The following is a 26,889-nucleotide window of genomic DNA, read 5'->3' on the forward strand; positions in this document are numbered from 1 at the left end:
CGGTTAAACTCCGAAGGTATGTGATTTGAAAATTATAAGCTTGCTGGAAAATTTTCAGTTAATGCACTTGTGAAATTCCCAACAACAAGGTATGTGTTGTGTGTGCTTTGCACACTAGGAGTAAGTGCGTATGAATATTTGGTCCAATGATAAACGAGCTATCGGCCTTTACTAAGCTGTTATTTGTGTATGAATATAAGAGTTGGGATTGTGAAGTAAGCATGTCTTTGAGAAATTGTACATATGAATTATTGTTTAGCTACTTGAATGCTATGCTTTGGTTGTGTGTATATTATGGCTCGAAACTTACTAAGCATAAATTGCTTACTCCGTTTCTTTGTTTCTCTGTTTATAGATTTTGCTCGTTAGCGATCGGATTCGAGATCATAGAAGTTGAAGTCAACCACACTATCAAAGCCCTTTTTGGTACTCCTTTAGTTGAGTTTTGGATATGGCATGTATAGGACTACCCTCGGTTGTTTTTAAGTACTTTGTGATGTATATGTGTGCGGCCATGCGAAAATGGTTCGTAAAAGTGGAGTATGGAATTTGACCACATGTTGTTTGTAATTATATTTGGTTTCATGATGTGATTATGGTTTGGAATGAGAGAGTTGGTCACATGATCAGCCATTGGAATGGCTAAATATGATCATATGTTGGACCTAAGTATGACTAGACTATAGTTGGTCCATGGGAACTACATTATAGGTAAAGCCTACCTTAAAAACAGATGCTGCCAGCTGCAATGACGTGGATGTGGAAAATCACCAAAATTTTTAGGAATGGTGTTAAATAGTGAATAAATTATGCGATCGAACCTTGACGAGTCTATTTTCATATGAAAGTAACGAAACAATCATATGAACAGTATACCGAGAGATATTAAAGTTCTCGTGAGACAGGACCAGAACGGTTTCTGGGTCCCCTGTCGCAACTTTGAAAATTTACCATAACTTATCCAGAATGAATTAGAAGTCATGCCTTATATGTGCAGATTCCTTTTTGAGTCTAGTTTCATTAGAAACAAACAGCATCAGTATTGAAACCCTGTACAGAGAGATATTCAAGTTGTAACGCGTGAAGGTCAGTGTAGTCGACCCCTGTAACATGGGTGACTTTAACTAATAAAATGTACCAATTGGCCCGACAAAAAATTCTAGAAATAAATCCATGGATGGATATATGAGTCTAAATTCAGGGAAAATTTACGGAATCAGTTTCCGAGTTGTGAAACTCAAGATATGCTTTTTAAGGCGATAGCGACGCAGTTTTCCAGCTTGCCTAGGAATGTCAAATTGGTCGGTGCCATAAGTGGTTTTGGCTTGTTAACCCGTCGTGTCTGACACCGGCAACGGTCTCGGGTTCGGGGTGTTACAATTTTATTGGTATTAGAGCTACGGTTTAGTCGATCCTAGGACTACCGTGATATGTTTGGGGTCTAGCTATACATGCCATTAAGTGATAATTGATAGTGTGGTGATTTCTGACATTTTGAAATTTGTGTTTGTTTATAGCCATGGATCCCGATCCCAACCGAGCAATAGCTGATGATGTGGAGAGTGTGGCGCTGCTCGCGCAAGGGACAAGACTGGCGGACTCTCAACCTATTGCTAGCAATCCGAATGATGAAGCTAAGCAAGCCTTTTATAGCGTGATGAATGATTGGTTCAACCAATACATTCGAACTAACATGGCTGTTCCACAACCTCCATTCCCGACTAATGCAACCCCAAGACCTACAATACCTCCGAATCGACCAAATAAGGTCAAGTAAGCCCCATCGACGTAATTGAAAACATGGGGCTCTGAATTTAAAGCTACGGATAGCGACGATGCCGAGCAAGCTGAATTTTGGTTGGACAACACTATCCGGGTGCTCGATGAGCTATCATGTACACCGATGAATGCTTAAAGTGTACTATCTCCTTGCTATGCGATTCGCCTACTATTGGTGGAGTACTCGACTTACATTGTGCCTAGGGAGCACGTAACTTGGGAGTTCTTTCTAACCGAGTTCGAAAGAAGTATATCAGTCAGAGATTTATGGATCAAAAACGGAAGGAATTTCTTGAACTTAAACAAGGTTCCATGTCGGTTACCGACTACGAACGAAAATTTGTGAGGCTTAGCCGGTACGCGCGTGAATGCATTTCTTCAGAAGCTGTGATGTGTAAACGCTTCGAAGATGGACTGAATGATGATATAAAGCTGTATGTTGGCATTTTGGAAATCCGAGAGTTTGTGGCTCTTGTCGAGCGAGCGTGCAAAGCCAAGGAGCTCAGTATGGAGAAAAGAAAAGTCGACGTGGGAGCAAGGGAGTTTCAGTAAGAGGTCTTCGGGAAGCCCTTCCCACATCATCAAAGAAATTTAGAGATGGCTTAGGCGGTCTAGAGACACTTCGGGCTTTTCTAGACGAGACCGCGATTGACCCCTATGGGCACGCGAGTCACTTCGATCGCTAGTGTTGGCAATGATCGTCGAGACGAGCGAGTGCCAATATTGTGGCAAATGGCATTCGGGAGTTATAGATTCCGTGATCGCTCCTGTTACAAGTGTGGATCAGTCGATCATTTTATTAAGGATTGCCCGAGTTTATCTGAACAAAACGTAAATCAAAGTGGGAACCCGGGTGCTACCACAACTCGAGGTAGGCCACCTAGAAATATGGGCAATGCTAGTGGCGGTCAGAGAGGATCTAGAGATGCTACCATCAGATCCGAGGCTCGTGCTCCTGCTAGGACTTATGCCATACGCGCACGTGAGGATGCTTTCTCGTCAGATGTTATTACCGGTACTTTTACTCTCCTTTACACTAATGTGATTGCTTTGATTGACCCTGGTCCTACTCATTCTTATATATGCGAAACCTTAGCATCCAGTAAGACTTTGCCCATTGAGTCTACTGAGTTTGTAATTCGGGTGTCAAACCCCTTGGGTCATTACGTGCTTGTCAACAAAGTGTGTAAGAAAAGTCCTCTAGTATTCCGAGGTTCTTGTTTTTCGGCGAACTTGATGCTTTTGCCGTTCGACGAATTCGACGTTATTCTTGGTTTGGATTGGTTGACCATGCATGATGCGGTTGTAAATTGCAAAAGCAAGACTATTGATCTGAGGTGCGCAAATAACGAGATAATTCGGGATGAGTCTACGGGCTTAAAGGGGTTGCCAGCTGTAATATCAGCAATGTTGGCCCAGAAATACGTAAGAAAGGGGTGCGAAGCATACCTTGCGTATGTTCTAGATGACAAGGAGTTAGAAAAGAAACCCGAATCGTGCGGTGGTTTGTGAATACTGGGATGTTTTCCTAAAGGATTGCGGGTTTACCACTGTTCGGAAATAGAGTTTGGCATCGAATTGGTACCGGTACCACTCCAATTTCGATAGCTCTGTATCGTATGGCACCAACGGAATTAAAGGAGTTGAAAGCTCAGTTGCAAGAATTGGTGGATAAAGGTTTTGCTCGCCCGAGTTTTTCACCTTGGGGTGCACCAGTGTTGTTTGTGAAAAAGAAGGATGGAACCATGAGGCTGTGCATCGACTATCGTCAGCTTAATAAAGCGACGATAAAGAACAAATATCCATTACTGCGTATCGATGATTTGTTTGATCAACTGAAAGGAGCCTCAGTGTTCTCGAAAATAGATTTGAGATCGGGCTATTATCAGTTGCGAATTCGAGATTCGAACGTACCCAAAATGGCCTTTAGAACGAGATATGGTCACTACGAGTTCCTAGTGATGCCGTTCGGGCTTACTAATGCCCCTGCGGTATTTATGGATTTGATGAATCGAATCTTCAGACCATATTTGGATCGGTTCGTAGTCGTGTTCATTGATGACATCTTGGTCTATTCAAGAAATGAGACCGAACATCTTGAACACCGAGGTTAGTCTTTGCGAATCTTACGGGATAAGCAATTATATGCTAAGTTCAGCAAGTGTGAGTTCTGGTTAAGAGAGGTTAGCTTCTTGGGGCATGTGGTATCTGCATCGGGTATTCGAGTCGACCCGAACAAAATTTCAGCCATACTTAACTGGAAGCCTCGAGAAATATTACCGAGGCTCGGAGCTATTTGGGGCTTCTTGGTTATTACCGACGATTTGTAAAGGTTTCTCGACGATAGCCACGCCAATGAAGCTACTCCAAAAGGATGTTAAGTTCGAATGGATGGAGAAATGTCGAAAAGTTTCGATCAACTGAAAACTTATTTGATGAAGCCCCAATTCAAATGCAACCCGAATCGGGCAAAGAGTTTGTCATTTATAGTGACGCATCCCTACTTGGGTTGGGTTGCGTATTGATGCAAGAAGGCGAGTTGTGGCCTATCGTCGAGACAATTAAAGCCACATGAGAAAAATTATCCGACCCATGATCTCGAATTGGCTGCCATCGTATTCGCCTTAAAGATATGGCGACATTACTTATTTGGTGAGAAGTGCCATGTGTATTCGGATCACAAAAGTCTCAAATATTTGATGACTCAAAGAGACTTAAATCTGCGACAAAGAGATTGGCTCGAGTTGTTAAAGGATTATGAGCTGGTCATTGACTATCACCCGGGAAAGGCGAATGTGGTTGCGGATGCCTTAAGTCGTAAATCATTATTCGCTTTACGAGTGATGAATGTACACTTGTATGTTCTACCCGACAATGTGTTAGTAGCTGAATTGAAAGCCAAACCATTATTGATACGTCAAATTCGTGAAGCTCAGAAAGTCGACGATGAGTTGGTTGCAAAATGGGCTGAGTGTGTTCCGAACAAGGACTCGGAATTTCAAATCGATGATGACGATTGTTTGAGGTTCAAAAGTCATCTGTGTGTTCCAAAGAATTGAACTTATTTCGATAATTTCAACGAAGCCCATTGTAGCCGAATGGCAATCCACCGGGAGTACGAAGATGTACAACGATTTGAAACGTCGGTTTTGGTGACATGGTATGAAACGAGACATCTCCGACTTTGTTTTGAGATGTTTAATATGTCAACAAGTGAAAGCGGAACATCAAGTGCCTTGAGATTACTTCACCGATCACGATACCCGAGTGGAAATGGGATCGAGTCACAATAGACTTTGTATCCGGACCGCCATTGTCGCAAGTAAGAAGGATGCGATTTGGGTCGTTGTAGATAGATTGACTAAGTCGGCTCACTTTGTCCCCGACGCACGGGTTTTCAATGGACAAACTAGCCAAATTGTACGTTTCTCGAGTTGTGAGATTACACGGGTGCCTATTTCCATCGTGTCGGATAGAGATCCGAGATTTACCTCGCGATTTTAGAAGAAGTTGTAAGAAGCTTTGGGTACCAAGTTGCATTTCAGCACCGCTTTCACCCCCAAACCGATGGTCAATCCGAGCGATAATTCGAGATACTTGAGGATATGTTAAGATGTTGCATCCTCGAGTTCGATGGTTCATGGAACGGTATTTGCCTTTGATTGAATTCGCACAACAATAGTTTTCAATCAAGTATTAAGATGGCACCCTACGAGGCTTTGTGCGATTCGTAAATGCCGACGCCATTGTTTTGGACTGAGCTCGGTGAAAGCAAAATTTTCGGTGGATTTGATTAGAGATCTTTGAATGAAAGTGAAAGTAATCCGTGAAAGTCGAAGATAGCCTCCGATCGTCGAAGAAGACGTGGTCTGAAACGAAAAGACATTGAGTATCGGTGGGAGATAAAGTGTTTCTCAAGGTTTCGCCTTGGAAAAAGATACTCGATTCTACCGTAAGGGCAAGTTGAGCCCGAGGTTCATTGGGCCATATGAGATATTCGAGCGAGTCGGTCCGATTGCATATCATTTGATTTTGCCTCCCGAACTCGAAAAGATTCACGATGTCTTTCATGTTTCGATGCTTGACGCTATAGATCCGATCCATCGCACGTGATTAGTCCATCGAGGTTGAAATTCAAGCTAATATGAGTTATGAGGAAGAACCGATTCGTATCCTATCACGTGAAGTGAAAGAGTTTGAAACAAGCGGGTTCCGCTAGTGAAAGTGTTATGGCTCAAACACGGATAGAAGAAGCTACTTGGGAAACCGAGAACTCTATGAAAGAGCGATACCCAACCCTATTTACGGTAAGATTTTGGGGACGAAAATTTCTTAAGTGGGGAGAGTTGTGACAGCCCAAAATTGACCCTAGTCGGGATGTGGTTTCGGGACCACAAAATCGAGGCATAAAAATAATTTAAAATCTATTTTGATGCCTATGATATGTGTTAATTTGTGTGTGACATTTTGATGTTTCGATTTAGTGTTATAAATGTGAATTTCACTAGAAAGGACCTAGTAGTGAACTTTGAAAGTATGATGGGGAAATGTGTGATGACTAGTTGATCATGCATGCAAAAATAAAGGATTTGCATGTCAAATTTCCCCCAACATGAAGTGGCCGCCATGGCAAGAGGATGGGCAAAACATGTCATGAAACATGTTTTGTTGGTGCATTAGGGAGAAATAATAAACAAAGGTGTATGGGTAAGAAAAGAATGAAAAAAAATGTGTGTGAGTGTGGTATTCCCCCCATTGCAGTGAGTTGTGGAGAAAGAAAGAAAAAATTTTGTTCATCCTTTCTTTGAGCTAAAACTAAGGAAGAAGGAGGATTTTGCTCCATTTTTGGTTTGGAAGAGATCTAGAAGGAGATTTTGGCTATACTTGCATCAAGATTAAGGTATGTATGAGGTTGTGTCATGAGATTCATGCATGTTTTAGTTGCTAACTTGATGTTCATGTTAGCCATGGTTCAAATCCTTGTTATGCCATGGAAATGGTATTTGGCCAAGGTTGTTATTGTATTAAAGCCATTGCATGCTAAATGTGAAGCTTGCTAATGATGCATGCAATGATGGATTGACTACTCTTGAAATTTCTTTGTAGCAATCTTGAGTAAGACATTGAGTTCTTTGTTTAACCATGACCAAGTTCAATGGGGTATGATTATGATGTATTCGGCCATGATGCATTCATGAGCATGATTTATGCTTGTTACTTGATTGGTAAAATTTGTGTTTTAGATGGTTATGAACACCTTGAGATTGACCATGCACCTATATGTATATATATGTTTGCACATGATGTGTTGGTATGACATATATACTATCTCAAAGTATGTATTTTCTTGTGATTATGTTTTGGTTATGAGGTAAATGATAGATGTGTATTGAGCCACAATATGTAAAGCATTAGCTAGTAAAATGTGTGCCATTCATGTGTGGTATTGAACATGTAATTGGCCTCAACATCAACATTCATAATCGGCCCATGAATGAGTACCTAAGAGGTTGTGTTGTTCGGCCATGAGTAAGCATGTTGAAGGCTTTGTGTGTTGAGTTTGATTCATGAATTCCATACGCATGTGACTATAATGTCTAGTGAATATATGTGGGCTAAGTGCCATGAGTTCCTCTTTTCGATATTCAAAACGATTAAATCAATTTATTTGTTAACATTAAGCTCAAGAGCAAAGGGGAACCAAATCCGATAAAGGGAAGGAAAAAGTAGTCGAATAGCAATCGGAATCGTTCGACAACATTCGAGGTAAGTTTTCGAGTATCGAAACTTAGATTTTGATTCGATTGGACAAAGTAATAAGCAATCAAAATTGTGCCCTTGTATGTGGCCATTGAGCCGAAATGATATTCTTGATTAAGTAAATTGTGCATAAAAGTTTGTTATGAAATTGAAACAAAGATGTGTATGAATGTGCGATTGTGATATCGGGCTAAGTTCAAGGCAATTGTGCGAGTTGTGATATCCGGGCTAAGCCCGAAGGCAATGGTGCGAGCTATGATATCCGGGCTAAGCCCGAAGGCAATTGTGCGAGTTGTGATATCCGGGTTAAGTCCCGAAGGCATTTGTGCGGGTCTGAAACGAAAAGACATTGAGTATCAGGTGGGAGATAAAGTGTTTCTCAAGGTTTCGCCTTGGAAAAAGATACTCAGATTCGGCCGTAAGGGCAAGTTGAGCCCGAGGTTCATTGGGCCATATGAGATATCCGAGCGAGTCGGTCCAGTTGCATATCATTTGATTTTGCCTCCCTGGACTCGAAAAGATTCACGATGTCTTTCATGTTTCGATGCTTCGACGCTATAGATCTGATCCATCGCATGTGATTAGTCCATCAGAGGTTGAAATTCAAGCCAATATGAGTTATGAGGAAGAACCGATTCGTATCCTATCACGTGAAGTGAAAGAGTTGCGAAACAAGCGGGTTCAGCTAGTGAAAGTGTTATGGCTCAAACACGGGATAGAAGAAGCTACTTGGGAAACCGAGAACTCTATGAAAGAGCGATACCCAACCCTATTTACCGGTAAGATTTTCGGGGACGAAAATTTCTTAAATGGGGGAGAGTTGTGACAGCCCAAAATTGACCCTAGTCGGAAGATAGCCTCCGATCGTCAGAAGTCGTACGCGGGTCTGAAACGAAAAGACATTGAGTATCAGGTGGGAGATAAAGTGGATAAAGGTTTTGCTCGCCCAAGTTTTTCACCTTGGGGTGCACCAGTGTTGTTTGTGAAAAAGAAGGATGGAACCATGAGGCTGTGCATCGACTATCGTCAGCTTAATAAAGCGACGATAAAGAACAAATATCCGTTACTGCGTATCGATGATTTGTTCGATCAACTGAAGGGAGCCTCAGTGTTCTCGAAAATAGATTTGAGATCGGGCTATTATCGATTCATGAATTCGAGATTGGACGTACCCAAAACGGCCTTGAACGAGATATGGTCACTACGAGTTCCTAGTGATGCCGTTCGGGCTTACTAATGCCCCTGCGGTATTAGAGGCTGAATAAATTTATGGAGTTGAATTAGAGGCTGAATAAATTTATGAGATTAAAGCTTAACGAGTCTAGTTTCTTATAAAATAAACCGTGTAAGCAAAGGAATTGCCGATAATGAGATATTTAAAGTTGTGTGAGACAGTGTCAGAATGACTCTGAAATCCTCTGTTCTGTTTTTCGAAAATCATTATAAATTGTACAAAAATGATTATAAGATAAGATTTATATTCTTAGACTCCTTAATGAGTCTAGTTTTAAACGAATTAAACGAAAACATATTTTGAATTTTGTACAATGAGAAATTTGATTCGTAGTGAAGAGTGGTCAGTATAGTCAAACAGTGAAATAGGGGAAATTTTAAGAAAAATCTGGTATTGATTGGCTAAGCCAAAAATTCTGAAAATTTTATGGATAAAATATATATGAGTCTATTTTCAGGGAAAATTAACGGCACTTCTTTTGGAGTTTCGTAGCTCCATTTACGAATAATTTAATGACTGTTGCTGAGGAAAAAAAAAGAAAACAGCTTGTGCTGAATTTGTGATTATGTTGTAAACCTTGATAAAACTATTTGAGTTGCTTATAAGCTATCGATTAAATATTGGTAATCAAGGTACCAAATCCGTATTAAAGTGAAGCTATAAGCCGTAAATGACTAGTATACCTAGTCAAATTTGTTATGAAGAAATTGATGTACAAGATATGTATGTGTAGTGAGGCCAAAATGGCTAACATCAAAGGTGTGTAAGTCATCTGAATGGCCTTTATGAAAATGTGTGCTATCTTTATTTGTATAATGTGGCCAAATGATCAATTGTGAAAAGTGTGTAGTATTATTTATGTGGTAAGGCCGAATGGCCAATGTGATGGATGTGAAAGTGTATATATGTGATAAGGCCGAATGGCCAATGTGATGAATGTGAAAGTGTATAAATGTGATAAGTCCCGAAGGCATTTGTGCCGATACTATATCGGGTTAAGATCCCGAGCTTTATGCGAGAATATTATCTGATTTAATGTCCGTAGGCTTGAGCTCAATACTATAACCGGGTTTTAAAGACCGAAGGTTAATCTTGGGATTCAAGTAAGACTTTGATATTGAGTATCCGCAGTAAGTTACCATCAAATAAGTATTATGTATTTAAGATGTTCAGGTATGTATTACTTACTCATTGGTGGATTGATTTCGAAGTGAATTATTAGTATCAAGGAGGTATGCATATGTGATTAATATTATAACTCCAAATATGAGAATGATCTAATTGGTAATGGTATGCTTGTATAATGAAGTATGTGATGAAATATTCTTATGTATTAATGTATATTCTGCCCAAAGGCCTTATGATTTGAGTATGGGTTGTGTTCAGCTAGATGTGCCAATACAAGATAAGGAATATGTTCGGTTCTTTATGTGCCAATACGGTAATTTAGTACTTATCATGTGAAATACTTGAAAATATGGAGGTGATTATGAACAAGTGGATGGGATTATTGAAAGTTGTAAAATTGGTGAAGAATGTGCTTACCATGTGAATCGAACTTCAGTTGATGAAGAATGTGCTTTGGAAATATTCGACCGTCTAGGTCATTATTATTCGAAAGTATATATATGTGATAGCTAAGTAATGCGTTTATTGATATTATGGTTCGAGATGAAGCTCTAGATTAATTTCATCGAACAGTTGAAATGAATGACCAATGATATTGAATGAAAACACTTTGTGACTTAAAACTCAAGGCTAAAGAAAGGTGAATTAAATTATGTGAAATTTTGGCTAGATATATTGGGTCAAATGAGATTTTACCTAGATTAAGTATATGTGAAAAACGTCATTGATTCAACAAAATTATTGTTTTGCTTAAAACTTACTAAGCTTACTTAAAGCTTACTCGTTCGTTCATGTTTTGGTGCAGAGGTTGTGGATTACGACTACCACTCGGGGATCGTCAATTGCCGTCACACTATCTACCATTACGGCGACCATAAGATTGGATTATCTTATGGCATGTATAGGATAGACAATAAGTAGAATGATACTTTGACCTTCGTGTAGAAGTCATGTGATTACTGTATCTTATGGAACTTACTTGTATAAGTGTTAAATTTGAACTTTGTTTGCGTCTAGCAATTTAGTAAATGAATGATCTTTATTCAAAAAAATGTTCAAAATTTTACGGCCCTGATCGGATTCCTAGTTTTCGGTAACGCCTCGTCCTATTTCTGTGACGGTTATGGGATATGGGTGTTACATACGTTTAGTTGATTCTTGGACTAACATAGCATATGTAAGAGTCTAGTTATACATGCCATAAATGAACTGTGATAGTGTGATGACTCCTGAAAATTGTAAATTGTGTCTTCATATAGTAATGGACCCCAATCGAGCTGAGGCTGGTGAAGTCAAAAGTAATGCACCGACTCCTGCTCAAGGGGCAACGCCGTCTAATAGTAGACCCCCTACAATTAGTCAAGGAGAAGGAGGTAGGGAAGCCTTTCCCCATATGATGAACGAGTGGTATACAGAATTTGCTCGAACAAATCCGAATGCCCAACTTCCTCCACCCCCATCTATTTCTTGACCGATTCCTGTAGCCCTACAAGGTATGGACTTTGTAAGAATGAATAAGCCCCCGGTTGATAAAATTTGGAAGCACGAGGCCGGGGATTTCAGAGCTATTGTGAATGATAATCCCGAGAGAGTCGAGTTTTGGCTCGAAAACTCCATCAGGGTATTTGATGAGTTATCCTGCACGTCGGATAAGTGTTTAAAGTGTGCTATCTGGCTTGTGAGAGATTCTGCATACCATTGGTGGAAGATACTAATATTAGTGGTACCGAAAGAGAGGGTTACATCGGACTTCTTTCAGGAGGAGTTTTGAAAGAAATATATTAGCGAATGGTGCATCGATCAGAAACATAAGGAATTTCTTGAGCTAAAACAGGGTCGTATGACCGTAACAGAGTATGAGCGAGAATTTGTCAAACTGAGTAAGTATGCTCAAGAGTGTGTTTCCATCGAGGCCATCATGTGCAAGAGATTTGAGGATGTATTGAATGAAGACATTTGTGTGTTAGTTGGGATCTCAGAGGTGAAAGAGTTTATGGTATTGGCTGAACGGGCTTGTAAGGCCGAAGAATTGAATAAAGAGAATAGGAAAGTTGATCTTGAAGCTAGAGACCGATGAGTAAGTCATTACCATCTCAGTCCAAGAAGTCTAAAGAAATGTATTCCCATTTAAATTTTTCAGTGGGGTATTCACACAGAGATCATGGGAAACAACATTCGAGTTTTAAATCTCAGGCTACTTCTATGGCAAGTGTGGGTAATGTAAGGTCTAATAGACCTGAATGTCAGTAGTGTGGCAGAAGACATCCCGGTGAGTGTAGAACAAATGACCGGGCTTGTTTTTAGTGTGGTTCTCAAGATCATTTTATCAAGGATTGCCCGGAGATGGCAGAGAAAAAGAAATTTCAGAGTGCAAGGCCTAGCAATACTGCTTCTAGAGGAAGGCCCTCGAGGAATATTGGAAATGGAGCTATTAATAAAGGTAGGACTAAAGATACAACCATGAGATCTGAAGCGAGAGCATCAGCGAGAGCTTATGCCATTCGCACTCATGAGGATGTGTCTTCTCCTGATGTTATTACTGGTACTTTTTCTCTTTATGATACTGACGTTATTGCATTAATTGACCCTAGATCTACTCATTCATATGTTTTTATGAATTTGGTAAATAATAAGAAATTTCCTGTCAAGTTTACCGAATTTGTGATTAAGGTGTCAAACCCTTTAAGCAAGCATATTTTAGTTGACAAAATATGTAAGAAATGTCCTTTGATGATTAGAGGTTACTGTTTTCCGGCTGACTTGATGTTGTTGCCATTTGATGAGTTTGACGTTATTTTGGGTATGGATTGGTTGACGTTTGCATGATGCTATAGTAAATTTTAGATAGAAAGTTACTGAATTGAAATATAAAAATGGTGAAATTGTGACATCCCTAAAGTGACCCTAGTCGGAAAGCGGTTTCGGGACCGCTAAACCGAGTCACTAAATCATTTGAGTATGATAGTTACTGTCTAAATATGTGAAAATGCATGTGTGAATTTTTAATTCTTTGATTTAGTTAATTTGAATGTGAATTGAAAGAAAAGGGACTCATGTGAAAGGATTCAATTATATGTGGCTAATTTTAAGAGGTTAATAAAGGAATGAAGTAAAATAAATGGAGTTGCATGTCAAATAATCCATTTGACAAGGATAGTGGCCGGCCATGACAAAATTATGGGCAAGGAAACATGTTTCCAACATGTTATGTTAGTGGGGTATGTAGAAAACAATAGAATAAAAGCTAGTAATAAAGAAAGGGAAAAAAGGAAAATGATGATAGCAAAAAAAGTGTGTGGATGCCTCCCCCATTTGCCGTGAAGTGAACAAAGAAAAGAAAAAAAAAGTGTTCATCTTTGAACATGCTTGGCGAATTGAAGAAGAAAGCAAGAGAAGGTTTGGTCACCCTTGAGCTTGAATTAAGGTAAGTGAGTTCATGTTAGTTCTTGAAAGGTTAGCATACTTTAAGCTAGCTACTAAAATTTCCTACTTAGCCATGTCAAAATCTTGGTTGTGTGGTAATATTGGGTAATCGGCCATGGAAGAAATTGAGGAAAAGGATTGTTGTCTTTGTGTTGTAATAAGTATTTGTGGATGGGTGAAGTTTGAGTTAGTTAAGTGTTCATGTAGATGGTTTGGGTGATAGGAAAAAATCGGCTTGTGTGTGTATGGATAGTTGCCGAATGTGTGTATAGTCAAAGAAGAAATCCTTAAAGTGTCTAGTTAATTGATGTTAGGTAAATGGTGTGTGTAAATTATTTAAAATAAAATAATTGTATGAGTATTAAGGATGGTACATGAATTGGCCTTAGAAGAAATTTTAGTATAATATGCTTGGATGTTAATAGGTTATTGCTTTAATGACCGGGTGTGTCAAGGGATAATGCATGGACTAATTGATTAATATGTGTTAAGGGAAGGTGAATAAATGTCTATTTGATAAGCTATATATATATTCGGCTATGAAGGCTGAAGGTTAAGTCATAGAGATTTTGGTGATATTCATATTCGGTCATAAGGGTTATATGTGTAACTTGGCTATGTGGGTTACGAGTTAAGGTAAATTGCTTATTTGATATGGGTATTCGGCCATAAGCTAGCATGATGGGACTTTAATAAGATAAATTTGTTTGAATTAGCCCAAGAGCTTAGAGGATCGAAGTTGGACAAGGGGAAAGAAAAAGTAATTGAATAGCCGTTGAAGACATTCGACAACATCCGAGGTAAGTCATTAAGCATATATCTGGTATTGATTTAAATGATCATAATATATATGCAATTGTGTTTAATGAATTGATGTGTAAATGGAAATGTATGTGTATGGAACGATGCCATCGTTGAATGTATAAAGGTGGTAAATTACATAAAGTATTGGTCTCGGCACTAAGTGTGCAGGTATAAATGGACACGGTGACAAGATTGGCACTAAGTGTGCGGGTATAAATGGACACGGTGACAAGATTGGCACTACGTGTCTGAGTTTAAAATTGTACAGCACTAAGTGTGCGAATTTGATTATATAGCACTATGTGTGCGAGCTGATTTTATAGCACTAAGTGTGCGGATTCACTATATGCTCTTGCATTACAATTGGCACTGAGTGTGCGACATTATCGAGTTAATCCCGGACAGCGGATCGGGTAAGTACCTTGAGCTCATGACGAATAGGCAATATGTTCATGCTCGGGGTTGAGCTTGGTAAGCTTTAAATCTATGTGATGATTGCAATTGTGTGATTGTGGTGAAAATGAGTTAGTGTGTGAAAATGCCTCAAATATCTTATCGTGTAGAATATGAAATGTGGATGTATGACTTGGTAGAGATTGAACCGAAAGGTCCGAGGAATTATGGTATAGTTTCGGTTTGGATGAGTACCTAGCCTCGTTTATTGTTTCATGTTGTGATAACTTTATTAATGGATGGTGGTTGAATGCTTATGACTTACTGAGTTATAAACTCACTCGGTGTTTTCTTGTCACCCCTTTTAGGTCTCTTGTACTCGTATTGTTTGCGTGCTCGGAACCGTCGTTGAAGTCATCACACCGGCTGGAAATCTTTTGGTATTGTCTTCGTAGTTGAACTAGGAGAACATTTGGCATGTATAGGCTATTATGTTTTGTTGAATTATGGGTTGTAAACTTTAAGCCATGTGAAAATGGCCTATGTGGTCGTTGAGTGGGATGCTAGAACCTATAGCCACGAGTGTTAGAAACTTTAATTTTGATAAGGTGGCCATAATTTGTGTCATGTATGATGGATGATTAGTAAGGTCAAGGAAAGATTCATGAAATTGGCATAGTCTACTGCAGTAACTGTTGCGGACAGCAGCAGTGATATCAGATTGAAAAATCACTAAACATAGTAGAAGTAGAATTAAATAGTGAATAAATTATGAAATTGAACCTTGATGAATCTATTTTCATATGGATGAAACGAAACGACCATATGAGCAGTATACTGAGAGATATTAAAGTTCTCGTGAGACAGGGCCAGAACGGTTTCTGAATCCCCTGTCTCGACTTTGAAAATTTACTATAAATTATCCAGAAAGAATTAGAAGTCATGCCTTATATTTGCAGATTCCATTTTGAGTCTAGTTTCATTAGAAATAAACGGCACCAGTATTAAAGCCCTGTACAGAGAGATATTCAAGTTGTAACGCGCGAAGGTCAGTGTAGTCGACCCCTGTAACATGGGTGACTTTAACTAATAAACTGTACCAATTGGCCCAACCAAAAATTCTAGAAATAAATCCATGGATGGATATATGAGTATAGTTTTAGGGAAAATTTACGGAATTGGTTTTCGAGTTCTAGAACTCGAGATATGATTTTTAAGGTAACAGTGACGCAGTTAGCTAGCCTGCCTGAAACAAAAATTTCATAATTTCCAAGAGGGAAATAAGGGAAGTAAGCCCGGTAACACCTCGTGGTCGAATCCGGTGACGGTCACGGGTTTGGGGTGTTACAGAAATTCTTCAGATTGAATTAGATGAGTCGGATAGATTGAATGTGGTGATTTCTTTAATGTCAGCTCAGAAATGTATAAGAAAAGGGTGTGAAGCTTACCTAGCTTATGTGTTAAACACGAAAGAGTCTGAATTGAAAATCGAACCAGTGTCGGTGGTGTGTGAATATCCGGATGTGTTCTCGGAAAAGTTTCCTAGGTTACCACCTGTTAGAGAAGTTGAGTTTGGCATTGAATTAGTCCCTGGTACTTCACCGATATCGATTGCTCCGTATAGGATGGCTATGGCTGAATTAAAAGAATTGAAAGCTCAGTTGCAAGAATTGACAGATAAGGGATTCGCGAGATCGAGTTATTCTCCCTAGGGTGCATTGGTATTATTTGTGAAGAAGAAAGATGGTTCTATGAGACTTTGTATAGATTACCGATAGATCAATAAGGTAACCGTAAAGAACAAGTATCCCTTACCGAGAATAGATGACTTGTTTGATCAATTGAAAAGAGCAACAGTGTTTTCCAACATTGATTTGAGATCCACGTATTACCAGTTGAGAGTTGAAGAATCAGACGTGTCGAAAATTGCTTTCAGAACAAGGTACGAGCACTATGAATTTCTTTTTACGCCATTTGGATTAACTAATGCCCCTGCTGTTTTCATGGACTTAATGAACCAAATTCTTCGACCATATTTGGATAAGTTTGTAGTTTTTTTTATTGATGACATACTGATTTATTCTCGTGATGAGACCGAGCATGTCGAGCATTTGAGAACTATTTTACAAACTTTGAGAGATAAACAGTTGCATGCTAAGTTCAGTAAGAGTTTTGGCTCGGAGAAGTGGGATTTTTCGACCATATTGTCTCATGTGATGGTATTCGGGTTGATCCAAGTAAAATTTCAGCAGTTGTTGATTGGAAACCACCGAGAAATGTGTCTGCGGTCAAAAGCTTTTTGGGCTTATTTGGCTATTACCGATGTTTTGTTAAAGGATTTTTGATGATTTCTACTCCTATGACGAGATTGTTGCAAAAAGATGTCAAGTTTGAATAGTCCGAAAAATGTCAGCAAAGTTTTGAGAAATTGAAAGCTTTATTGACTGAGGCATCAGTTTTAGTGCAACCTGAACCGGGAAAGGAGTTTGTGATTTATAGTGATGCGTCACTGAATGGATTAGGATGTGTGTTGATGCAATAGGGCAAAGCGATAGCTTATGCCTCGAAACAGTTGAAGCCACATGAGAAGAATTACCCAACGTATGATTTGGAATTACCCGCTATTGTGTTTGCTTTAAAGATTTTAAGACATCATTTGTACAGTGAGAAGGGTCATGTTTTTACCAACCATAAGAGTTTAAAGTATTTGATCACTCAGAAAGACTTGAACTTATGGAAACGAAGATGGTTCGAATTGTTGAAAGATTATGAACTGGTGATTGATTATCACCCAGGTAAAGCGAATGTAGTCGTAGACGCCTTGAGTAGGAAGACCCTATTTTCCTTGAGAGCAATGAACATGAGGTTGCCTTTGTCCGATAATGCTTTGATCCTAGCTGAGTTGAAAGCTATACCATTATTTCTTCAACAGATTTGCGAAGCTCAGAAATGTGACAGTGTTTTGCAAGCCAAGAGGGTTCATTGTGAATCAGTTAGTGATTCAAATTTTCATGTTGGATCCGATGATTGTTTTAGGTTTCGACGTAGAGTTTGTGCACGGAAAAATTATGAAATTATTCATAAAATTCTTCATGAAGCGCATAATGGTTGTTTATTTGTGCAGTATGAAATTGTATAATGATTTAAAGAAAATGTATTGGTGGTCGGGCATGAAAAGAGATATCTTCGAGTTTGTTTCGAGATGTCTGATTTGTCAACAAGTTAAAGCTGAACATCCGAGCAGAAATGGGATAGGATAACGGTGGATTTCGTAACGGGTTTACCTTTGACTCCGAAAAAGAACGATGTCGTCTGGGTCGTTGTTGATAGATTGACGAAATCGACTCATTTTATACCAGTACGTACGGATTATTCACTTGATAAGCTAGCTGAATTATACATTATTGAGATTATGAGATTGCATGGGGTACCTATTTCTATTACTTCGGATAGAGATCCGAGGTTTACTTCGCAGTTTTGGAAAAAGTTGTAAGAAGCCTTGAGTACGAATGTGACAGCCCTAAAGTGACCCTAGTCAGAAAGCGGTTTCGGGACCGCTAAACCGAGTCACCAAATTATTTGAATATGATATTTATTGTCTAAAATATGTGATTATGAATGTGTGAAAGTTTTAAGCTTCGATTTAGTAAATTGCATGTGAATTTAGTCAATAGGACTTATGTGTGACACTTTTGAAATGTGATAGGTTAATCTATAAGGATCTATTAGTGCATGTAATCAAAGGGTGGACTTGCATGTCAATTTCCCCATTTAATTACTAGTGGCCAGCCATGACAAGGGTGATGGGCAAAACATGTCATAAAACATGTTGTGCTAATGGTTTATGTGAGAAAGGATAAAATAATAATGGGAAGGTAAATGATGACAAAAAAAATGTGTGTGGTTGCCCCCCCCTCCATTGCCGTGAATGGAAGAAAGAAAGACTTCAACTTTTATTTTTCTATCTTGCTTCCTTGTCTCTTTCAAATGAAGCTAGAGAGGAGAGGCCGGCTGCATGTAGTGGAAAACCATGAAATTTGTTTGCTTATAAGTTGAAATTTTCAAGTAGAAGGCTAAAAAGGGGAGGAGCAAATTGAATAGGTAGAATCGGTGTTGGGAACCTTGGTGAGTTTTCCTTGAACTTTTATTTGATAATTGTTGAAACTGTCAAATTGCTGTCCGAATTTTACCTTGTTGGTATTGTTAATTGCTGCCTGTTTATCTTTGTCTAAATATTGTATTATTGATGCTGTCGAATCAGCCTCCGAATGTGATATGTTACAGCAATTAAGCCAAGTGTTGCGAGTCCTCTTAGGCTGCCCACAACGCAACCTTTCAATACTAATGTTACCATGAATTAACCTTCAATTGATGGTGTGGTGTATATACATTTTAGAAAGAAAGATGTTGTTGTTTAGTTGAATTTTCATTTGATAAATGTTCATTCGGTCAAATGGGAGAAGAATGAGATGAATTTAAATGTTGTGGTTTATTATTTTAGTTGCTAAATGAAGAAAAAAATCGGCTAACAAGGGAGTACTAAGGCGAATATGATTTTGAATATTAGTGGTGTAGTTGCGAATTTGAACTATGAAGTTATTGAGTAATGTGTGTGTTTTAAGTGATAGAATTGAGTAAATGCTTGGAATGTGATATGTATGAATTATGTGTTAAATTAAGGTTTGCTAAGCTAGCTATTAATATGAAGTGCAAATGTTAGTAATTGATTGCTAGTGTATATATGTGCACTAATGAGCTTTGAATTTAAATAATGGTTGGAGCACCATGTGTTGTAATGAGATTATTTGAGTGAAATCATAGATATTTATATGATGAATTGATTGTGGATATACATGCTTAAATAAGATGCACACATGAATGAATAGATAGCTTGGTGTTGCATGTATTCGGTCATAAAGGTGCACATGAGGAAATGTTAGATTAAGCTGTATTAAATTGCTCAATGTGATTAAAATGCGTATGACCATTTTGTGTTTGAGATAAAGGTGGCCATATGACCTATCAAACTCCTTGTCATATTCGGCCATAAGCTAGCATAATGAGACTTTAATAAGTTAAATTTGTTTGAATTAGCTCAAGAGCTTAGAGGACCAAAGTTGGATAAGGGAAGGAAAAGGTGATCGAACATTGCTTGAAATCGTTCGACCACATCCGAGGTAAGTTTTAAGTGATTAAACGTTGAGTAAATTCAATCATAATAGGACATAATGAGTTGATTTAATAAGATATGATGTGGCCATGATATGTCTTAAACTCAAATGGTAAGTTCATAAGTGTTTGGACTTGGAAATTTAAGAGCAAATTGTAATAATTTGCTTTGGACAGCAGCAGTAACGTGATTTTAGAAAATCACTATAAATTGTTGGTGTGGAAGTATAGGCTGAATAAAATATGTAATGAAAGCTTAGTTAGTCTAGTTTCTTATAAAAGAGACCATGGAAGCAAAGAAATTTCCTATATAGAGATATTTACAGTTTGGTGGGACAGTGTCAGAATGACTCCGAAATCCCCTGTTCTATTTTTGGAAAATCATTATAATTTGTACAAAAATGGTTATAAGATAAGATTTATATGCTTAGACTCCTTAATGAGTCTAGTTTCAAATGAAATCAAATAGAACACATTATGAATTCTGTACAATGAAAAATTTGATTCGTAGTGAGGAGTGGTCAGATTAGTCAAACAGTGAAACAGGGGAGACTTTAAGAAAAATCTGGTATTTATTGGCCAGACCAAAAATTCTTAAAATTTTATGGATGGAAGATATATGAGTCTATATTCAGAGAAAATTAATGGCAAGCGATTTGGAGTCTTGTAGCTCCAGTTATAAATAATTTAGTGACCATTGCTCAGGAAAACAGCTCGTAGTGAATATGTGATTTTGTTGTAAACATGGATAAAACTTGTTTTAGTTGCTCATAAGCTATTGATTAAACCCATACTTGAATTCTAAATCGTGATATTGGAAAATGATATATGAGTGTTAGATGGATCTTTGATATTAAAATTTGTGAAATTGTAAGGTTATGAGTATTCGAATATGAAATGATAGTATGGCGTGAAATTGAATTATTCATTGGAAAATGATTGATGTAGATTCGGCCAAGACCAAGTCTGTACATGATAGTATATGTGATAAGGCCTAATGGCTGATGTGATGAATGTGAAAGTGTATATATATGTGATAAGGCCTAATGGCCGATGTAATGAATGTGAAAGTGTATATATGTGATAAGGCCGAATGGCCAATGTGATGAATGTGAAAGTGTATATATGTGATAGGTCCGAGTGGCCAACGTGATGGATGTGAAAGTGTATAAATGTGATAAGTCCCGAAGGGCATTTGTGTCAGTACTATATCCGGGTTAAAACCCCGCATGCTTTATGCGAGAATATTATCACTGATTAATATCCGTAGGCTTCGTGCTCGTACTATATCCGAGCTCTAAAGACCCAATGACTACGTGTGGAGATTTTGTCCAGGTAAGCTCCGAACTAAAGGTTTTGCTGAAGATTCAAGTAAAGCGTAAGATTATACGACTTCACAGTAACAATTGGTAATAAATACGTTCAATGCGTTAAGTTGGTCAGCTATGTATTTTGAGATTATATTTAAGTTTGATTTAGACTAAATCACAAGGTCGTTATGTGATGCACATGTGAGTAAAGCAATAAGACTGTTCTATGATTATTGTGCATTTGGTCAATGTGGAAAGTCAGGTAAAAATATGTAATGTACCTATGATCATAAGAGATCACTATCAAGTGAGAATTTATCTGCCTATTATATATGATGAGATGTGCATATTCGGTAAAGGGATGGTATGCCCGAAGGAAGAGTGAAATAAAAATACGAACAACTATGTTATAATTTGATTGTTATCTGTTGACACTGCTTAAAACTTACTAAGCATTAAATGCTTACTCCGTTTCTTTGATTCTCTGTTTTATAGATTTTGGTTCGTCAGCTATCGGACTCGGGATTTTTGAAGTCGAAGTCGCCCACACTATCAAAGCTCCTTTTGGTATATTTTTGGTTGAACTTTGAAATGGCATGTATAGGACTACCCTTTTGTTGTAGGTCATGTACCTTTCGGTTTTGTGTAAATTTGGATAGCCATGCGAAAATGGCTTAAGTATACTTTGATCATAGCATTATAATCGTTTTGTATGTTGTCCGTCGAGAGGTATGGAAATGTCAGTAACGGTTAGTTATGGGAATGGTTATTCATGATCACTTTTGGTATATGTATGACAAACTCTAGTTGATCCATGGAGGATCATGAAATAGGTAAAGTTTACCTTAAAAATAGATGCTGGCAGCAGCAGTGATGTGGATGTGAAAAATCTCTAAAAATAGTAGGAATGGAATTAAATAGCGAATAAATTATGCAATCGAACCTTGATGAATCTATTTTTATAGGAAAGTAACGAGAAGCTCATATGAATAGTATATTATGAGATGTTGAAGTATTCGTGAGACAGGGCTAGAATGGTTTCTGGATTCCCTGATCTGACTTTGGAAATTCATTATAAATTAACCAAAGAAATTTAGAAGTCATGCCATATATGTATAGATTCCTTTTTGAGTCTAGTTTCTATAAAAACAAACAGCATCAGTATTGAAGCCCTGTACAGGGAGATATCCAAATCGTAATGTATGAAGGTCAGTGTAGTCGCACCCTGTAACAGGGGAGACTTTAACTAATAAACTGTACTAATTGGCCTGACCAAAAATTCTAGAAAAAAATATGTAGATGGAAATATGAGTCTAGTTTCAGGGAAAAATTACGAAACTAATTTTCGAGTGTTGGAACTCAAGATATGATTTTTAAAGTGACAGTGACGCAGTTAGCCAACTGCCTGGAAATTTTTAAAATGGACTGTGAAAGCGAGTGATTTAAGTCTACAAACCCCTCGTGTCTGACTCCGGCTACGATCTCGGGCACGGGGTGTTACAACGAAATTGAATTTTAGTACCGCATTTCATCAACAGACCGACGGTCGTTCTGAAAGGGTAATTTAGGTACTTGAAGATATGCTCTGATGTTATGTATTCGAATTCGAAGGTAGTTGGGAGAAATACCTACCACTAGTCGAATTTGCCTATAACAACAGCCATCAGTCGAGTATAAAAATGGCACCTTATGAGGCATTGTATGGCTGCAAGTGCCGAACACCTTTGTATTCGACCGAGCTTAGTGAGAAATAGATTCACAGAGTTGATTTAGGGAAATCGAAGGAAAAGTGAAGGTAATTCGTGATTGCTTAAAAGATGCTTCAGACCGACAAAAGTCATACATAGATTTGAAAAGAAAAGAGATCGAATTTTAGATTGGTGAAAAATTATTTTTGAAAGTATGTCCATGGAAGAAGATTCTCAGATTTGGCCGTAAAGGCAAGTTGAGTCCACATTTTATTGGGTCGTACGAGATTATTAAAAGAATAGGGCTAGTGGCATATCGGTTAGCTTTACCAATAGAGTTGGAAAGAATTCATAATGTGTTTCATGTGTCGATGTTGAGACGATATTTTTCTGATCCTTCACACGTAATTTCTCCAACAGAGATTGAGATTTGACCGGATATGACGTATGGTAAAGAACCGATCAATATCTTAGCTCGAGAAGTTAAACAATTGAGAAATAAAAGTATAGCTCTAGTGAAGGTTTTGTGGCAAAGACACTGTGTTGGAGAAGCTACGTGGGAACCTAAGGAGGCTATGAGAAAACAATACCCAAACCTCTTTTCTGGTAAGATTTTGGGGACAAAAATCCCTAAAAAGGGGAGAGTTGTAACAGCCTGATTTTGTGGCTAGTCAGAACAGTGGCTTCGGGACCACAAATCTGACATAGAAAAATTTATTTTTATTATATTTTTATGGTCTATATTTCACGGAATGATTTTGTGAAAATTTCGTTCGAAAATTTTGACATTTGGGCACTCAATTTAGTAAAAAGGACTAAATTGTAAAAAGTGCAAAAGTTGAGTTATACATGCTAGAGGTGTCCAATTACTATGAGATTTTAAATTGAAGGTCTTTAGATGGTAATTACGCCATTTTACTTTAAGTTAGACAAAAATAGACATGGGGTAAGAGAATTTTGTGTTTTGAGAAAAGGTCATTTTGATCATTTGGTTAATAAAAAAATAAAAAGGGAAAATGAAGCCAAAATTGTGTCCATCTTTTTCTACCTTGGCTGAAATTCTCAAGGCACCATAGCTAGGGTTTTCTTCAACTTTCAAGCTTGATTGTAAGTACATCCTAGCCCCGTTTTTAATGCTCATTATGTTTTTGAAGTCATTATCACCCGATCTTTCTATTTCTACCATTGTTTTGAAGTAGGGTTCATGCTTAAACATTTACCCATGATTGACATGCATGTATTTTGATGTTTGATGGAAGATATTGTAATTTTAAGGTGTGATAAACAACTTTTACTAAGTGATTTTTAGTGAAAATGTATAAAAAGGACCTATTTGTAAAAAGATGTAAAATGGGTAGTAAAAATCTGATTTGATGAAAATGTGGGCTGATATGAGCATGCATATGGTTTGGCTAGGCTTGGGTAACAAAGAAATTGAATACATTTCATTTTACAAGCCTAGGGACTAATTTGTAAAAATGTGAAACTTTAGGGGCAAAATAGTAATTTTTCCATATTGTGATGTTTGGACTGATTTGATTAATGTGAATATTAAATAACTTAAATTTGCTATTATAGATCAAGAAAAACAAAGTTCGGACCTTGATCGGGGAAAGAATAAAGTGTTTGACGATTAGATCATTTTCTACTATTTTTGTACTGAGATAAGTTCGTATGTAAATAATGCATCGTTATTTACGCTTTAATTGCTTTAACATCATATGAATTGTAATTTACTCGTTGAACGTAATTGACAAAGTTCGACAAGAGAGAAAATCCCAGTTGCACCTTAGGAATAGTTAGGATACAAATGTCATGACATTAGGGTTAGTTGAGATTACTTGTAAGACCATAACTGGGCTATCGGCATTGATATGAGATCCCATGTAAGACCATATCTGGGATCTGGCATTGGTATGGTACTATGTGTGTGAGATATTCCGAGTATCCTTTAGTATTCCAAGTGGTTCAACGGGAAACTTAACGGCAATGTTTAAGTTGTGAAAGACTATGGTATGTTGTGAAAGATTATGGTAAGTTGCAAGTTGGTACAGGTATGTACATAAAACTCATACTTAATAAGCTTGATATGTAGTGAACCCTCTGTGTGGTATGATTTAATAAGTTCTGATGTTAAGGTTTTAATAACATTTATGTTAAGTATGATTCTGAAATTTTACAATGATATTTATGTTAATTTACGTTATGTTAAATGTATGTTAAAGTGTGTATGATGCCTATTATTTGCATAGGAACTTACTAAGCTTTAAAGCTTACTCCCTTTTCTTTTTCCCTTGTCTTACAATGTCACCAAGCCAGCTTAGGGATTGAAGACAGTTGGATATCCATTCACACTATCAAATTATCATTTTGGGTACTTATGATTACAATATTTTAAGCTATGGCATGTATAGGGAATTGATCGTTTTGTTATGTTTCATATTTGATTTGGCCAAATATGTTGGCTTTAATGGTTGATAATTCATTTTGTAAATGACCATTAAAAATTGGCTAATATTGGCTTAAGTATATATATGCATATGGTGATGTTTTCATGGATGTAAGAATTTGCATGGATTGAGTTGATAAGTAGGTTATGTTTGTATGTGGTAGATGGTTGCATCTAAATGATATATTGATATCTTGTTTGTGGCTGAATTAGTTGTATGAATATGCTTGGATTGGTGTTACTTGTTGTTTTGTTGTTGTGTAGGTTGGTGCAAGTAAGGGTGGCAAAATGGCTTGGTAAATAGCCTTATTTTTGTCCACACGGGCGTGTGTCTAGGCCGTGTGTGACAGACGGCTTGTCCCATGGGTGTGTGATCTGGCGTGTGTCCCCTGCATTTTGAATTTTAGCTTCGAATTGGCCACACGGGCAGAGACACGGCCGTGTGTCTTAGCCGTGTGAAGGACACGGCCCAGGGACATTGGCGTGTGCCCAAGGCATGTGAAGTCTGCACCTATTTTAGGAAAAATTATGAAAATTAAATCACCCACACGGCCTAAGCACACGGGCATGTGACTTGGTCGTGTAATTTCAATTTGTTGATAATTTCATAAACAAAGAGTTACATGGGTTAGGGACACGGGCGTGTGTGACCACACCGCCTGCCCACACGGGCGTGTCCCACGCCACATTGGCATGTGACCCCTATTTTAGTGAAAAATTTTCTAAGTGTAAGGAAATTTTCTAAAGTTCTCGGTTTAGTTTCGTACCACCCTAATGCATGTTTTGGGCCTCGTAGGCTCGTTCTAGGGACTATATGAATGTTTATGAAAATTTTTAAATTTGAGTGGAAATTGATGTCCTAGTTTTGAATGTTTGTTTTTGTTTAAGTTCGTAATACCTCGTACCCTATTCTGGAGTCGAATACAGGTAAGGGGTGTTACAGTGGATATTGTGCTACCACTGAAGGATGGTCTCCAATCTTCTATTTTGTTGGAGGTATCACAATTTCAAGGTTTGGATATCGCAATACCCTCTCCTTTGGTGTTGTTTTCATTCATTTTCAACCTTCAACACGTCCTTACACCACTCAACCATACGTTTGGGCCTCCTATGGCACTATTGGCCAAATTGGGTCAAAAAATGAGTAAGAATGAGGCATTTACACTTATTAAATTAAAATCTAAAAATTATGAAAAATAAGAAAAAAGCACTACTTTTCTTGAGAAATAGCTCTTTAAGTATACAGGGAAAGTCTAATTTGTCGTATCAAATTATGATAGATAAATGAACTTAATGAACAAATTTGATAGTTTTTAATATTCTTGTAAATTTAGTGTCTTTAACATGTTTGATTTCATTTAAAGTCGAATTGCGTAATGTTTAAGGTTGGAACTTGTCATAAGGAATGCTAGGTTGGTTGAATTGATTGATAGGTGCATAGTTGCGAAGTTGTGAATTGAAATTGTGTCACATCCCAAAAATCAGGTTAGTAGAATCGAGTTTATGAACCGAGAGTGATCATACTCTGATTTTAAGATTATCCTTGTACATTTATTAATAAATAATTGTCCTGGTGGTTAAGAGTTAGTGAGTTCATCCTTGACACCCAAGTTTGAACCCCTTCCCTCGCATCATTTTTATTGTGTACAATTCTACTTCAAAATTCTAGAGTTTTCATGCCCCATTTTTTAATTTAGTTATCATTAATTCATGAAAAAGTATGATTTAATACCTAGTGGTTAAGAACATGCA

Source organism: Gossypium arboreum, chromosome 7, assembly GCF_025698485.1.
Source record: "Gossypium arboreum isolate Shixiya-1 chromosome 7, ASM2569848v2, whole genome shotgun sequence".
NCBI classification, from domain to species: domain Eukaryota; kingdom Viridiplantae; phylum Streptophyta; class Magnoliopsida; order Malvales; family Malvaceae; genus Gossypium; species Gossypium arboreum.